Genomic DNA, 18,862 nt, shown 5'->3' on the forward strand with positions numbered 1-18,862 from the left:
TGTCAAAGGTATCCACAATATATCTAGATAGAGGACCAGCAGGGTGCAGAAATGTCACTTTTACTTCATCTTCTTTTTTCACCAACACATACGCTACAAACTATTTTTGGTCATATGCAGGGGTTATATATCTATTTCTGGCATTTTTTGTTTTTTAGAACATTTTTGGATGCTCACAGTTTCCTGTGTTGTATCTCCAGAGAATGTTATTACATACATCTTAGATCCACTTGAATTTATAGGGATAAAAGCATGATACTCATGTGTTCCCCTAATAGCTACTGATTGGCTGAAATGGTTATTCATAAATTTCTCAGCCTCAACATATTCATCTTGATTAGGTTATGCAATATCGGTGTTCAGTTTTAAAAGTTATTTTATTATATTAGAGTAATATTGTGTGTGATGGATGACGAAGACAGACGTTTACTGCAATTGATGCAAAGTGTGGAAAGGGAGGAAGGACAGTTGTTTCCGGATGTTGAACAATTGAATACCATAGAAAGAATTGATGAAAATCCAATTGAGAGAGAAGGATCAGAACAATTGGAAGATGAAGAGAATTACAGTGAGCATGACACAAATTCAGAAGTTTCGCTTGATGACTTGGCAGACCATGAAGAAGATTTCAATGTTCAAGATCATGTAAGAAGAGGTGAGAACTATAGGCTATTCTTGGCAAGGACAACGTAACGAGATGGGATACCCATATGAACACAGAAAATTTACGAGGCAGAGTACGGCGATACAACATTTTACGAGATGAGAGACTTGGCGTACGATTACCTTCTCCAAGAGGTGATGCCACTACAAAAACTTCACCTATTGAATGTTGGAAACTCTTTTTTTCAGACGAATTCGTGGATAAAATTGTAAATTTTACAAACATTTGGATTGAAAAAAATAGACAAAACTTTCTCAGAGAAAGAGACGCAAAGTCAACAGACCGTGATGAAATTCACGCTGTACTGGGCCTTTTGTACCTGGCTGGAATGTTAAGGTCTTCTCACACATAACTAGAAGATTTATGGTCAACAGACGGTCTTGGCATTGAGTATTTTAGGTCAGCCATGTCCTTGAAGCGCTTTAAGTTTTTGTTGAGAGCATTAAGATTTGATGACATTAGATCCAGAAGACAGCGTAAAGCTCTAGACAATCTTGCACCAATACGTGATGTATTTGAGGAATTTGTCAGCAAATGACAAGCACATTATGCACTGAGTGCTTTTGTAACGGTTGATGAAATGCTCGAGGCATTTTATGGTAAATGTTCGTTTAGGCAGTACTTACCAAACAAACCTGCTCGTTATGGCATCAAGATATTTGGACTGTGTGATGCAAGGACATATTACACTGCCAATTTGGAGATATATCCGGCAAGACAATTACCAGGACCATACAGGCACAGCAACTCATCAAAAGATGTAGCTATTCGGTTGATAGCTCCGATTTCAGGGACCGGACGCCATGTGACAATGGATAACTGGTACGGATCAATACCTCTGGCAAGAGAACTTTTGCAAAACCACCGTCTTACTTCAGTATGCACATTGAAAAAAAAATAAACGTGAGATACCCCCATGTTTTATAGAGAGTAAAATAAGGAAGGTAAACTCAAGTTTGTTTGCCTACCAAAGTGACATGACATTACTGTCATATGTGCCTAGGTCCAATAAAGTTGTGTTACTTCTCTCAACATTTCATCATAGTGACACTATAGACGAGGAGACTGGTGATAAACAATATAATAATAAATAATAAATAAATGCGTTTATTTTTTTTCTCTTTTTTTTAAATACATGTAAATACAGTATACAACAATATACAGATTACAGAGAAAAAAAATATACCAACCCAAAAAGAAAATAATCTTGCACTTGGGTGTGGAGCCATCATCAGCTTCTTAATTTAATTTAAGTTCTATAATAACAATATGAAAATACAACAAATAATAATAAACAAACTAAAATTACTCTTAACCATCAAATTAACACACATTAATTAGAAAGAGAAATCCAACTCAACTTCAATATAAAAACATACATTTACAATTTATAAAATAAGAACAAAATATTTTTTACTGAACAACTAAATATAAATTTTCAATATCTTTAACACTTCTACTCAATAACCAAACCTTCAGCCTCTTTTTAAAAAATAAATATAGATCTATTAATTTTTAATTTCACTTGGAATTAAATTTAAAAACTTATAACTTAAAAACACAAAACATTTTTGAAACAAAGAACAGTTTGGTTTAGGCAATCGCAAATACTGTTGATTACTGAGTCTAGTAGAAATAACCAGAGTTGTCAATAACGGGTCCACTGTTACCACTTAGTATGAAAAAAATTACTAAAACTTTAAAAACATATAAATATCTTAATGGTAAAATAAAATTTCTAACAAAAAGCGGAAACGAATGTCTCTAATATTAGAATTACATATCAATCTTATAAATTTTTTCTGAAGGACTATTAGACTAGATAAATTTGAAACATATGAACTACCCCACAATGACAATCCATACTCCAGCCTAGAATTAATCAATGAAAAATAAGCCAAGTCTCATAACTGAGGGAGGACAAACTGATTTCAAATGAAAAAATGCCCTAAGTGATGACCGTAGAGACTTTTTCAGAGAACCTATATGAGGTTTCCACGATAAGTTTTTCATCTAGAGTCAAACCCAGATACTTAATCTGACTACATTTATTAATTACGCCACAATCACACAGATCCTTGCTGCAATTTATTGAATGTATTCTTAAGGCTGTGCCAAAGTTGCCGGATTGGGACAAAGAAAAAATCATATATAATGTTTTTGATACATTCAAGGATAATTTATTACAAGCAAACCATATAGATATTTTATTTAGGTCATCCTGCATCCTTGAATATAATTCATCAACTGTTGACGCACTATAGGAAAATGCTGTGTCATCAGCAAATGCTGTCACCTTACCATTGAAATTTCCAGAGTAAAAGTCATTAACAAAGATTAAAAACAAAATAGGCCCAAGAACTGATCCCTGGGGGACTCCAAAATGTAGACTTTTCCAAGCAGCTGGTGCTACTGTTTATTTTGACGAATTGCTGTCGACCAGTTAGGTATGTCTTAAACCAATTCAAAGGGACCACCTCGAATACCAGCAGATTCCAATTTATTTAGCAGCAACCCATGATTAACGGTATCAAAGGCTTTACTTACATCTAAAAATAAACCAGCACTTTGTTACAAGAAATATAATTCAAACCATTATATATATCTTTCAAAAAATGCTGCAAAGCCAGCTCTGTACTGAGTCCCTCTCTAAAAACCAAATTGAACTTTAGAAAAAAATTTATTTATTTCTAAAAACTTTATGAGTCTAACTTTAACTAATTTTTTCTAATAATTTTTGACAAAACTGGAAGTAAAGAAATTGGACGATAATTTTTTCTACGAAAAGCCTGTCTCCTTTTTTAAATATAGGTATTACTGTAGCAATCTTAAGCACATCCGGAAAGCATCCTGAACTAATACTTTTATTAAATAGATTAAGAAGTACAGGAGACAATTCTTCTGACATTTTAAATATTAACCTTGATGATAACAATTCATCACCAGTACTTTTACTCAGCGAGAGAGACTTAATTTGTATTTTTTAGTTCTGTCAGTGTAATGGGAAATAAAAATAAGGAACTTTCGTTAATAAAAGGTTTAAAATTTGTTAAACAAAGGTGCTTAATATCATCAGTGATATATTGAAATGAATCAACTAGGTTATTAGGAACATTAACAAAATAATTGTTAAAACAGTTAGCAATTTCACAACTATCAGTCATTAGATTATTATTGTTCTGTTAATGTTATTTTACTACTACTTGATGAATTTCCTTTTATAATACCATTGACTAGATGCCACAGTTTGTTTTTGAATTGTTTCTGTATTCTTGGAAACTTATTAATGTAATATCTTTCTTTAGCTTGTCTCACCCATGTTGATAATTTATATTGAAATTTATCAAAATTTTCCTTATTTTTTGTACAGGGATATTTTTTAAATGATTTATATAACTTATCTCTAATAGCAAAAGCCTTAGATAATCCAACACTCATCCATGGTTTTTAACATTTTAAATTTAACATTAGTTTTTTTTTTCTGCAGTATTAGTATAATTTATTGTTATCGATCAAAGTAGACAATTTATCATAAAACAAATTAAATGCCAAATTAACATCAGTGATCTCCAAATATCCGACCAATCACTCTCCAAAATATCAATGCCAAGTCCTTTATAATCAATGAAACATCCATAATGAACTCTTCTTTCTGCAATTCCAAAAGTGAGTGAAATCCACTATGCACGCCACTGATCTGTGGTCAGTTACATTTGTTTCAATCACCGATACTTTGTGAGCTTCATAAACCTTGGAACTAAACCATATGTGATCTATACATGAGGAGGAAATACCCTGCACTCTCGTATCTAAGTCAACAAGTTGTTGAAACCCAAGACTAGCCATTGAATCCAAAAATTCATCACTAAGGCTATTTTCCAACTTAATGTTAATATTAAAGTCACCCCAAACATATGATATTATCACAATTAATTTTTGATAACGAGCACGTCAAATCATGAATGACAATCCCTTGCCAATGATATATGCCAACGATATAAACCAAGAACATAAAAAGAAATATTATTTAAACGACATGAGACCAAAAACCACATCACAACCAGGTATATCACATTCACACACAGAACCGAGGTTATAGACTGATGTATATAGACAATGACACCACTACTTCTCACAGCAGAGTTGCAAGATGAAAATATTTGATAACTATTAATATTATATAAAACAGCTTCTTTCTCACTTACCAACCAAGCTCAGACAATACAATTACTTGAGGCTTTACCTGCAAGCAATTTAAATAAGCAATAAATGAATCAAAATTTTTTGTTTACACTCCTAATATTTGTGTGCCACAATAATAAACCCTTTTTCTCACTATAAAATTGATTTACATCATTAATGCTCTCTAAAAGTGTTGAACTAGACATTATTTAACAATTATTTACAAACATTTTTTACATTAAAAACAAGAACATAATCAGTTATACAACAGTAGACATAAAACACTAGTAACTTAACCACAATGATTTCATACACACATACAAATAAATATACAGAAAAAAATTACTTACTTGCAATTGTATATGTGCATATAGTAACAGCTACATTTACATTTAAGAAACATTGTCTGACACAATACAAATCAAGAATACAAACAAATTTTTCTAACTAAATTATTATTCTGTTACACCAAAATAAACATCAAGTTTTTCTTCTAAGCTTAAAACGGAAATGAATATTTGAATCAGAAAGACAATGCATAAAATTAAAATAAAAATGATGCTTCTCAAAGCAAGAAATATTTAAATATAAAAATAAAACAACAATCTGAATCCTTATCAAAGGAGACAAAACAATATGTGAGAAAAGAATATTGATTTTCTACAACATGGCAAATAAGAGAATTTTGCTTGAGGTGATGAAATGGCTTGCTGAAGGACCTTGGTAGTTGGTGAAGATAAGAGTAAAAAAATATAATAATAATGATGGCACTGATTACATTAACTGAAGTTACCATTAACCAACACAAAGAACATGTTTGAATCTGTCCTTTGGTCAATCCACACGAGCACCAAACACGAGAATCCAGTTTCCAGAATGCTCTGTCCAAACTTGATTGTCTGTCCATCTGTTGACAATTTACTCAATTACCGTTTCTCAATTTTTTCCAAATCCTGTATGCTGGCTATTTTTACTGCATTCGAGTCTCTGTCCTTTCTCATGAATATTTTTGAGTTTGATATCCATAGGTACTGATAGTTTTTTTCAGCTTTTACCAATCTTGATTCATAGAAAAGTTTTTTGAAGTATGGAGTTAGATGTTCATTAACATACACCATAGTTTCTGGTGCATCCCTCACAAATACTGTACTTTTTAACTTGCACTGTTTTGCTTTCTTTAGAACACAGTCCCGTTTCTTTCTGGCGGGTTACTAAATTGAACAACAATAGGGGCGAGGCTTTTGTGTATTTTTTGATGGCAGTCTGTGTGCGGCCTGGATGTCATGATTCAAAATTATAGTTTTCATCGATAGCAATTGCCATATTATTTACCAGGTTCAAAACATTTTCACCTGGTAACTCAGGCACACCATCTATCTGGATGTTGCTGTTCCCGCCCATACTGCTGTAACTCCTCAAACTGAATTTTTATTTGTTCGACTTCTTTTTCCAACTTTAAGTTTTTAGCTACTAAGTCGTTGTTTTGTTTTTCAATTTCATTCATCCGATTTTCAACAAACTCTAATTTTTCCACAAAGTCATCAATTTTTTTAGAACAAAAGTCAACAGATATTTACAAATTCATTAAATTTATCACCAATGGATTTCAAATGCTTTTCAATAGTACTGCTGGACAATGTTTTCAATTTTTTTCTCTAGATCCTGAAAAAAGTTCTCTGGAATATTTTGTTTACTTACATTTGAATGTTCCTGCAAATCAGTTGTAAAAGTACCACTTGAAATGCTCCCAGAATCCTTCTTCAAATTCCTACATAAAACACAACAGTAGACATCACGGCGAACATTACCCATCTGTCGCCACGATTTTTCAGCAACTCCCGCACAATTGTAATGTAACTTACAACTACTAACAGCACATTTAACATAGTCATTATCGGGTGGTAATTCATCTCCACAAGATGAGCAAAGAGACATGACTTAAACTTTGAGGTTAAAACAAGAAAGACCACTGAACTGTAAGACAGCTGAGCTGAGACTGAAACCGATTATGTTAACCAGCTACAACAAATGCAAAGGAGGGGTTGACACCATGGATCAAATGAAAGCAGCCTACTCTGTTTCCAGAAAAAGCAACCGATGGCCATTGACTGTGTTCTTCTCCATGCTGAACATATCTTGCATCAACAGTTTTGTGATATTGCGGAGTAACGTTGAGGACGCAGGTGACAGAAGAAACTTCATAAAATCTCTGGGAAAAGATCTATGTAACCCTCAAATGATAAAAAGGGCAGGAATGCCATGACTGCCTGTGTTACTACGGAAAAGGATCCAGCAACTGTGTGGCCAACCAGCCCGAAGAAGATCAGCGTGAAACTGGAAGGCGTGTGTTCTTTGTGAAAGAGCCAAAAACCGAAAGAGTCGCACGAGGTGCCCTCAATGTCAACGCTTCATCTGCCGGGAACACACATCCTTTGCTTGTGTTACATGTGCCGCTGCAGAAGGGGATGTCAGTGATAAGACGATGATGAGTGAAGAGAGTAAAAAGTTTGAGCAAAAAATTGTTTACCGTAGCAGTTTGTAAGTTTTTTTTATTTTTTATTTGATTTGATATTCAATTATTAAACCCTACGGTTGGTTATTAGGTTTTTATATTTTGTTAAAAAAATTGTATTTTTGTTTCAATATACTTTCTTTTTAAATTACATATTTTGTTTTGTAGAAATGTTCATTTAAAGCTACACTTTATATCTCCTCATTTATACTAAAAACTTTTATTAAAACAATTTTGTTGTAGTATATAAAAATATTAAATTATATTTTTTACAGTTGAACACATTTGCAGTAAAATTATTCTATTCCCAAATCCTTTTAATCAATAAGAATTGTATATAAAGCAGTATTTAATCAATTATAATGATTTAAAGACAGCAATACATAGTGCGGTCTTTTGTACACCACGCGACCTAGTACATGTGGATCAGTGACGCACCCTCTCCAGGGTTAATTGAGTCTCAAACTCCATCATATGGTATTTTTCCATAGGTGGCAGCAGAAAAATACCACTCTGCCTCTGCAACAAAATCTTGCTTATGATAGCATCAGTTAATAAAGTTTTTCTTATTTTTATATTTTACAGCGCATCCATCTGAGTAATCACAAATATTTTTTGGCACTGACTTGAAGAATGGAATTATGTGGAACTGTACGGCTAAGAGATTAGCCTGGAAGAAACTCTGCACTGACATCAATAGTGTGCAGGGCTGTGCAAGGCTTCAGAAACGCTTGGTGGTCAATGACAATCAAGGTATATTACTGAACCAGAGAGAGTTCTAAAAGTTATGATGGGAACACACTTTCCGGACAATATTGTTCATGATAATGATCAACCATTCAGCAGTAAAGGGAGACCTACGGGGCGCGCCACTCATTTGCAATAGAGTCTGGCGCACCGTGTCATAAGCTTCAGAAGGATCGAGTGGGCCATTAATTCTTTTAGTCCCTATAAAGCTCCTGGGGAAGACAGGGAGAGACCGGTTTGTTTGCAGCGGGGACTGGATATTCTCCTTCCCCTGCTGTTCAGACTGTTCAGGGCTTCCGTGGCCCTCAGGTACATTTCACTGTCCTGGAGAGTGTCCAGAGTAGTGTTTATAACGAAGCAGGGGAGGTTTAGCATGGATCGACCTTAGTCTTTCAGGCTGATATGTCTGTCCTCCTTTCTTCTCAAAACCATGGAGAAGATGGTTGCTAGGTTTGTTTGAGAGGGATCTCTTTTGGAGCTACCTCTACATCCAAATCAGCATGCCTACACTCCAGGAAGATCACGCGACTCAGTATGCAGGATTGAGAAGATGCTGGCAGCCAAAGAGGTAGCCATAGTTGTCTTTTTAGACATCAAAGGAGCTTTTGACAATACAGGCAATCAGACAATTATCAATGCGGTCTCCAGACGTGGTATTGATGGTCAAATATGTGACTGGATAAGGGCCTTACTCACAGACAGGGTGGGAGCAAGTGTCAGTGCAAGGACTACGAGGGGCTGTCCACAGGGAGGCCTCTTTTCTCCTCTCCTGCGGAACCTATTTGTGGACGACCTGCTAATGTCTTTGAACAGTAGTAGTGTCTTTGCACAGGGGAACGTAGATGATATTGTGATTCTTGTGAGTGGCAAGTTCAACACAACAGTCACGGAACTGACCAATGTTGCCCTAAACAAGGTGGGAAACTGGTATGAAGGGGTGGCCTTACTGTCAACCCTACTAAGGCTGCTTTGGTTGCCTTTACCAGGAGTCGTCAATTGCAGGGTATTGGTCCATTTATACTCAGAAGTTCTTCCATTGAATTGAAGTGCGAGGTTAAGTACCTGGGCGTGATAGGGTCCTAAACTGGGGACCTCATCTAGAAAGGGTTATCGCCAAGGGGAAATGGTCTTTAATTCAATGCAGACGCATGATAGGTGGGTCTTGGGGATTTAAGCCAAGGCTTTTGTACTGGCCTCATGTTTCCATAGTCAGACCTGCACTAATGTATGGGGCTGTCGTCTGGTGACCAAAAATGGAGGCCAAGATAGCAGTAGCTTGTCTGAGTGGCATCCAACAGAATGGCTTGCCTTGCTATCACTGGGGCTTTTTTCGTAGTGCACCGGTTGCAGCTCTAGATTGTTGCCTCAACCTCGCCCCCCCTGGACATTGTCATTCGGGCTATTGCCTTCAGCAAGCAGGACTCTGGTTGGGCTGCAGCGATAGGCACTGTACAATTAGCATCCTGATTCAGGGTGATGATCTGCATAATATGATCTCTGATCAGACTCTGATCAGATGCCAAAAAAAATTTCCTCTGAAAAAACCCTTTAGGATTGTAATAACTCCTAGAGACGATTGGTCGGAGGGGAAGAAAACCTCTTCCACCAGTGGAGCTTGAATGGTTTACAGACGACTCTAAAACAAAAAGCGGCACAAGTGCTGGAATTGTGGGGATGAGATCATGCAAGGAGTAGATGGTCTCTATAGGTCCTTATCCTACAGTTTTTCAGGCGCAGGTCGCAACTATTATGGAATGTGCTCGTGAGAAATCTTTGTCTGTGTTTTATAGGAGTAAGACGATCAATGTTTTCACAGATAGTCAGGCAGCACTGATAGCGCTAGACTCTTGTGTGTTCAAAATCCAAACTTGTCTAGGATTGCTATAAAGTTGTTTTTCCCTTGCCAGAATCAACAATGTGACTGTTTGTTGGGTTCCTGGTCATGAGGAGATCCCTGGGAATGAAAGAGCTGATGCCCTGGCCAACCGGGGATCAGCTTCAATTATGACAGGCCTTTCAACCGTTCTGGGGTATTCCAAGGCGTGAATCCTTTGGGACTGTCTCGAAATAGGTTCGTGCTGAACATAAGAGAAGGTGGAGGTTGCATCCGGGTATGGGAATGAGCAAAATGGGTACTACAGTCACCTTCTCCAGAGTGGCGTCTGACCTTTTCTCACTAAGTCCCTAAATCTTTTCGTCCCATCAGTTTATCTTCGTTTCTACTGAAAACATTAGAAAAGACTGGTGGAGAGGCACCTGAGAAAGGGAGTTCTCTCAGACACTCCCCTTCATCGCCAACCAACATGCATACCAGCAAGGCAAATCCTGTGAATCAGCACTGCACCAACTAGTCAGTAGGATTGAGGATAGCCTGTCCGCCAAGGAATTGGCATTGTGCACCTTCATAGACATTGAAGGAGCTTTTGACAATGCCAAATTCACTGCAAATGGTAAGTGGAGCATAGCGACGTGGCCTCGAGCCAGCCCTGTGCCGGTGGCTTAGGGCCATGCTGTGCTCCAGACGGATCAGGGCCGATCTCAATGAAGAATCGCTTGTGATCGCACCCACAAGGGGATGTCCTCAAGGAGGCATCCTGTCACCTCTACTGTGGAATCTAGTAGTAGATGGTCTACTTGAGGACCTTACTAACAATGGAAATCTATGTCCAAGGATATGCAGACGACATAGTCCTTATGGTACAGGGAAAATATACAAAATGTTGTTGTTGATATCATGAATACCAACCTTCAACATGTACACAACTGGTGTCAGGGAGAGGGACTGAAAGTAAATCCCTCTAAGACAGTAGTTGTACCATTCACTAGGAAAAAGACCCTAGAGTCTCTTTCTAGGCTGAAACTCGCATCCACTCAGCTTGAGTGGTCAAAGACAGTCAAATATTTAGGACTGACTCTAGACCATAAGCTTACGTGGAATGATCATCTTAATAATACCCCTGCACAAAGCAAAAGTGGGCGCTCATGACGTCCAGGAGACTTGCAGGAATCTCATGGGGCGTAAAAACCCCATATAGCACTATGGCTCTACAAAAGCAGTTGTAAGGCCTCAAATCACTTATGGTTCATTAGTCTGGTGGACAAAGGTGAATCAGGTAACTGCCAAAGCCAAGCTTGAAAGCTTACAAAGGCTTGGCACAATCCTTTGTAACCGGAGCATTCAGGAGCAGTCCCTCAGCGACCCTCGAGGTGGCTTTAGGACTTCTACCTCTTGATGTCCATAATAAAAGCTGAAGCGCGTAAGTCAGCTTATCGGCTGATGGTTGCTGGCTTGTGGAGGAATGGCGCGTCTAACACGAGCCATGGCGCCATCACTGAAGCTGTAAAACCCAAGCGCTATTCTCGAAATGGTCTCCGACATAATGAGAACGGAGTTCGTATTCAATAAGCCATTCTCTGTTGACTTCTACTCCAGAGATGAGTGGAAAATCGCAAGATAACATCCCAACAATAAGAAAGAGCTTTGTCTGGTACACGGATGGCTCGCTTATTAAGGGTAGAACTGGATTATGGAGTGTTTAGTCAATCCCCTAGAACTTTGCGGCAGTTTGGGTCGGAACTGCTCCATATTTCAAGCCGAAATCTATGGTATCCTAGCCTGTGCCAACCTAGGCCTCACCAGAGGGTACCAGGGAATGAACATCTGTATAATGTCAGACAGTCAGGCAGCTCTTAAAGCTCTTGACTCCAACAGCATTGGATCCAGGCTTGTGTGGGAGTGCTTTAACACTCTCTGCAAGCTTGGATCACGCAACTGTGTGCGTCTTGGTTGGGTACCGGGCCACACAGGCATAGGTGGCAACGAATGCGCCGACAGGCTTGCCAAAAGTGGAGCAAGCATGCCATACACCCGGTCCAGAACCGAGTTGTGGTATAAGCAAGTCAGCCGCTTACCAAAGTATAAACAAATGGTCCAGGAAGACACACCGCTTGCGGTGGCAGAGTCACCAAGGACAAGCACTCGGCAAAAGACTGCTTGCCGATTCTAGCTCCGGCTTCACCAGATGGCTGATGGGGCTGGGCAGGGATCGGGTTAAGCAAGTGATTGCCTTGATCACTGGACACGGCCACTTCAGGAAACACCTAAACACTCTAGGTTTACGAAATGAGGACTCGGAGGTGTAGACTCTGCAATAAGTCTGAAGAGACTGCAAAACACATAATACTGGACTGTGAGAGACTGGGGAGCAAGGAGAAGGGCTCTTTTCGGTGATAAACAACCAGGCGACACGAACCAGATGCTAGTATCGGGGAAAAGCTTCTTAGCCTAATTAAGGGCACAAAGATAGGCTTACCCCTCTAACATCAAAGGGGCACACAATAAGCTCAGGTTGACGTGTGAGGATCTATGAATCCACCCCAATATCCCAAAGCAAAAAAAAAAAGCAAAAAAAAAAAAAAGTAGATCGATGTCTTCTTGGTTATAGGTCTGATCATGGGACATGGTCACCTGAGGAAGCATCTTCACAGAGTTGGCATCCTTCAGGAGGATCCGCTCTGTAGAAAAGTGTGATGAGCAGGATGAAACTGCTGAAAACTTGCCCTTTGATTGTCCCTACAATAGCAAGGGAGCAGTATGCCATCTTTGGTAGTTTGGAAAAGGGTGGTGAATTTCCCCCGGAGGACCTGATAGGTTGTTTTCAGCGGTTTGTGGAACTGCTCATGGTGTGCTTCCAGGGTGCGCAAAAGGCTCTTGAGGCTTAAGTGCATGGTAATAGGCCACTCCATCGAAAAAGAAGAGGAAAACACTAATACTGCCTGGCTGCAGTATAATAAGCGGCCACCACCAACACAATTGGATGATGATTATCGAATGATTCGAATCATCAATATTCATGACTATGAAAACCACTGAAAGCAAACTGTCAAGACACTAAAAACAAAATGTCGGACCAAATAAAGTAATAGATATTTCAAAGAACAATATGGTTTTGCTTGTTTTCAATCTTAGGAATTAACGTATAAATATTAATATAATTTACAAATTAAAATAGAATATATAATTACAACAAAACAATAACATTTGATTACCTTATGTATTTTCAAAGATGAACATGATTGCTTGTGAAACAAAGAAGACACGTAGTCACTGTTCTTGCCGCCATTAGTATTGACTTGGTTATTGAACCAAACACATAATTTTAATTTTAATGTATTTCCAAACACGAGTTTACTTTGATTTAATTTTGAGCAGACTGAATTAAGTTTTATGCTTTTAAAATCATATTATGGTGAAGCTATACTTTGAAATGTAAAATAAATGTATTTGTTTCAGATTGCATAAAATAACTAAACTATATTTAAACAACGTTTCAGCAGCGTAGTACTTACGATTACTGTAGCCAATCTGAAATGGCACTTTTGCAGGTACTGATGCCATCAAAAGTACATTAATTAATAATTAAAAGGCATAGTTTGTTTGATTTTATCTAAAATAGTACACGATTTTTCATTATATCCATAATTACCAAATTTAGAATGTTAAAAAAAAGTCTTCTCAAGATCGTTTTAAGATACGTCATGTTTGTTCTTACTTTCCTTGTGATTTTCACCTTTAATTCTAGTTTTCATCTCGTCAATACAAACTGGACAATTCAGATTTAAAGGAGCAAGGTCATTATCTTGTAACCATTTAAAACATTAGTCAGTGTTTAAAAAATTATTTTGAGCCTATATCTGCATATTCATCGCCATTGTGCCTGTCATTGTCACTAGCCTTCTCCTACAGACGAAATAACAACACCTGGTAATGACGTCACTAGCAACAGCTGGTAATGACGTCACTAGTCCAAATAAAGAAAGCTGGCAATGATTATCTGTAGGTCAAATGTCATATTCGATAGTATCGATATTTAAAATCGATAATCATAATTATATTGTGTTGGTGGTCGCTTATTATACTGTAGTCCACTGCCCATCTCTAATGGCAGCAAGTATAATGGTTATGTACAAGTTTTATTTGTGTCAGATACGTTTATCCTTCAAAATAATAAAAAGTAAATAAATGTTATACTGTTTCATTTGTAATATTTTATAAATACAAATAGACTCAAATTTTTTTTTATTCACTATAACATTATTACGTTTTATACTAGAATTAAAAATACCTATAATGTATTGTGCATCAGTTATAGCATGACCGGAGGCCTCAAGATGCGCAGAAGGCAAGGGGCGCAATAAAGTGGTGGCGGAATGGAGCGGCTATTGTCGATTTGTGTATTGTGAACATCGGTCTGCAGCCTTGTGTACGTACCGACCTAAAAACATTAGCTTGTGCAAATTCACGTGTGTGTATTCATTGTTTTGCGCTTATTGCGTTTTTATTGTAAAAAGTTTGTAATGGAAGGTAAAGTGAACAACAAAATAGGAGGTACAAAGGTTAAACACAGCTAAATGCGTGGAGTAATTGCCAATGTTTACCGCTTTATGAAAATAGAAGCAGAAACTAACACATCTACTAATTTGAAAAAGGTTCAACAGCGTGTCATTCAAGCAACTAGAATTTCAGAAAGCACGCTAAGACATAATCTAAAGGAGGATAAACAAAGTCCAGTGGGTACTTCTCCCACGCCAAACAAGGTAAGAAAACGTAAGTGTATTAAAAGTGTATTATAAATCTTTTTTATCGACAGCATGGAGAATGGTCTACATTGAAATCCTTATTGTACGTAACAAAAGAGAAAATTGATTTTAAAGGAATAAGTGAAGACTTACAAAAATATTACAGAAGTTATGATTTTGCTGGAAGAAATCTACCAACAACAGAAACATCTTAACTGAAAGTTTAAACATCCGTGAATTATGGATAAAATATTTAAGGAGTTTATCTGAATACAGAGATGAAAAAAGGCTGATAGTGTACAAGGCTGATAGTGTACGAACATATGTTCACTTTACACACACCAAAACAATGGTAGTACTTCAGAACTGAAGACACCTTTAAGTAGAGGACAACGTCTTATAATAGTTCACGCAGGTGGGGAAGATGGATTTGTCAATAATGCTGTGCTTACTTTCAAATCAGGAAAGAAGTCAGGAGACTAACTCAATGACATAAATTATAAAAATTACAAAGAATGGGTAAAAACAAAATTAATCAATAATCTGAAAGATAATTCTGTTATTGTAATAGATAACACCCCTTATCACAACAAAAAATAAGATCCTGCACCAACAAGTTCAAGTAGAAAGGCTGAAATGGTCAAATGGCTTTCCGAGCCTAATAATGCTCACTCATGTATGATATACAAACCTGAGTTGTATAAACTTATAAAAGCCCACCTACAAAGTGTTTAAAATGTGATTGAATGTTTCCCAAAATTTATGTGGACACAGTTTTGCGTCTGCTGCCCTACCATCCAGATTCAATCCAACCAAACTTATTTCCATCCTACTTAAAGAAAAAGCAGCAAAGAAAAATGTGACATTTAATATAAATGGAAAATTTAGTGAAGGAAACATGAGATTCAATCACTAAAGAAGATTGGAGGAAAAGGTATGATCATATGCTAGCAGTCAAACAGACTTATATGGAACTCGAATGATAAATCGCCGAAATGACAGAACAAATTGTTGTGAGACTAGGAAAGTGATGAAGACAAGGAAACTATCGTTGATGCTAGTGACAGTGGTGAAGATGATTTAATGGGAATTGTACCCTTCGACTATTACTAAATACATTGAGTCTCGATCATGATATGGCGCCAACAGAAAATTTACAAGGTAATTAAATAATAACAATTAGTAATAATTTTCAAACTAATATTTAAGGCAAGGATTCCAATATTTTTGTATTTATTTTTTATTTCGTTCAATGTTGTTAGTAATGTATTTTTTAATAACACAAGAGATAACGTGGTGGTTTTAATAAGCGGCCTACACTCGTTATTCGATTGCGATTCGATATATTAGGAAACTTCGATATTGTACAAGAATAAATTAATGAATGTACAATTCATATAATAACCCAACACAATACAAACAGGCCACTGATTTTGACAGTTCCACGGAGACAGTGCCACTGCAGCAAATTGCCGTCAAGGCATCTAGCCAGTTGTTAGTGAGAAGCGTCCGGTACACGCATATGTATTTCGGTTATTGCTAATTTTCTGTTGTGTCTTATTCTTTTTAAAGTAAATTATTCATATTAAATACAGCAGTTTTCAGTATTTATTTAGTGTTTTTTACCATTATTCGTGTGAATGGCGAATCCAGACGATTTGGAATTTGAAGATTTGGTAATTCTGAGCAATTACTTGGTCAACCCCAAACTTTTTAATATTTTACTACGGTCAAAAGGATGTTATCACAAAGCAAGAAACATAATTCAAGCCCTGCAAGGTTGTCCTACAGGTTGACGAGCGATAAGAAGGTTCAAAGTCCACGCGATAACAGTGGCTTGCGGGAGACGCGCGGGATGTCAGTTGTGACAACCCGCCACCACCATAAACACTCTTTGTCTACTTTTGTATTTTTCTACTTTTATTGGTTTGTAATATAGTATACGTTTATCTATAAAACTGTGTTTCATTCCCATACTTACTGAATAAATTATAAAAATATTAGTGACAACTACACTGCTATTCTACGATATTTTCAAAAGTTAAAAATTATCCTAGGTAATCTAAAAAAGGCTAAACAAATTGTATTTACCGTTAAATAACTCTATTTTGACATACAGAAACGAAAATAAATTTAACTTTACACATTGGAATATTTAAAAAAAATTGTAACTTTATCAAAGATCAGGTCTAATTTTTCATGACACTTAAAGGGTTAATATACTGCAGTCACAAAACTATGTGATGCCCCTCAAACAATGATTACTCTACACGAGAAAAGTAGTTCCACATTTTATCTTCCTTTATAATCCTTGTTATTCATTTCCACCCATTAACCCATTGGAGACTGAGATTTTAACTTTATTGTGACAACACAGGACTGAGTTTTTTTAGTTTAAAAAAAGTTTAATGTTATTTTTTTCAGTTATGGTGGTATAACTTATCTGTAAAAAGTTTTTTTTGTGGAATACATGTGTTGTATATATTTACAAATAAATTTAAATAAAATAAAATTACAAATAACTTATCGCCGTTTGTTTGTAAACAGTTACGGTATTCAGTGTTTACGTTCAGTTACGCATTCAGCTTCTTGTATTCGGATGTTATATACTGAATAATACGATTCAACTATCGATAGCTTGTTGGTGAACGGAATAACCATACAAATAACCAAAAATTATATCGATTGAACAAACCCCAAAATTCATGACGGACACTGTCCGTCACTAGTCTACGCGCTGTATATACATGATGACAGGTAATATACATCATACGTCGCCAATGGGTTAAATCTTTGTACTGTTTTGTTCAAGAGGAAGCTAGTGGGGAGACTTTAATAAGCAGCCTATACTCGTTATTCGATTGATATTAATGAACAACTTGATATATTATCAAACTTCAATGTAAGTAAAAATCGTACACAATAAGAGTTATAATAAATTATCGTAACAAGAAGAATCTTGTACATTAACAATTTTAAATACGCAAATTTTACAAAAACATTCCAAAAAACTACAAAACAAACTATTGCCTAGACTTAAATGTCAAAGAAACCCTAGAATATTTGTAACTCGCCTAGCTTCATATCAATAAGTAACCGCTTTTGTGAAATGAAGGGTACTTTGGGATTATACCGACCACACCAGTATGAAGAACACAAAAATATAAATTTATAGAAATAGACATGATAGAACGAAAAAACAACTCTTTAATTGCAAAATTACAAACTTACAAGCATTTCCAGGTATTGTGATCGGTATTTTTGTCGCTGTTATCTTATCTTTCTCGAGAATCCTGATTACGGCAGGCCGCGTGGCATCACATGATTTGCACTGTACATAATTGCCTTTCCATTACAATTCAATTTATATTTCTGATCAGCCCCTCTAGAATTTGATATTTACTGATAGGTACTATCTCGAGGGATGTTTTTCTTTCCTTGACATCAGCGCGGGCTTCGGCAGCACCTTCGGTAATCATATTTCGTCAATACATTCCTGTTTTATATTGACGAAATATTGTTCTACGCTAATCTAGTAATCAGTAGAAGCAAAATGTCAAATAACGATTCATGTCTGGGTGTGGTCGGTATAATCCCAAAGTACCGATATTAATGAACAACTTGATATATTATCAAACTTCAATGTAAGTAAAAATCGTACATAATAAGAGTTATAATAAATTATCGTAACAAGAAGAATCTTGTACATTAACAATTTTAAATACGCAAATTTTACAAAAACATTCCAAAAAACTACAAAACAAACTATTGCCTAGACTTAAATGTCAAAGAAACCCTAGAATATTTGTAACTCGCCTAGCTTCATATCAATAAGTAACCGCTTTTGTGAAATGAAGGAAAGAATTCTCCCCATGTGTTACCAGGAGCCAAACCCTCATGTTGAAGCTATCCTACTTAAAGAAATCTCGTCTCTTGTCAGAAATATCTTACATATTTTCCTCATCGCCATTTTCAAAGTCTTAAAATATTAGTTGGTAATTCTGAGCAATAACTTGGTCAACCATAAACTTTTTCATATTTTACTACGATAATCTAGAGATGTATGTGAAATTAAAGAAACATAATTTAGGCCCCGGAAAGTAAACGTAAATGAAAAATAATACTGAAATGAGCAGAATTTTGATCCAAATGAACAATGTTTTTCTTAAATTTCGAGT

At 36.4% G+C, this 18,862-nt stretch overlaps 1 protein-coding gene across 1 annotated transcript in view; it reads right to left on the reverse strand.

The window, feature by feature from the left end:
- LOC124362002 (U6 snRNA-associated Sm-like protein LSm2) overlaps positions 1-18,862 on the reverse strand; it is a 34,884-nt gene that overhangs the window by 14,944 nt on the left and 1,078 nt on the right. The gene's annotated exons all lie outside the window — the stretch shown is intronic.

Source organism: Homalodisca vitripennis, chromosome 1 (genome assembly GCF_021130785.1).
Source record: "Homalodisca vitripennis isolate AUS2020 chromosome 1, UT_GWSS_2.1, whole genome shotgun sequence".
NCBI lineage: Eukaryota > Metazoa > Arthropoda > Insecta > Hemiptera > Cicadellidae > Homalodisca > Homalodisca vitripennis.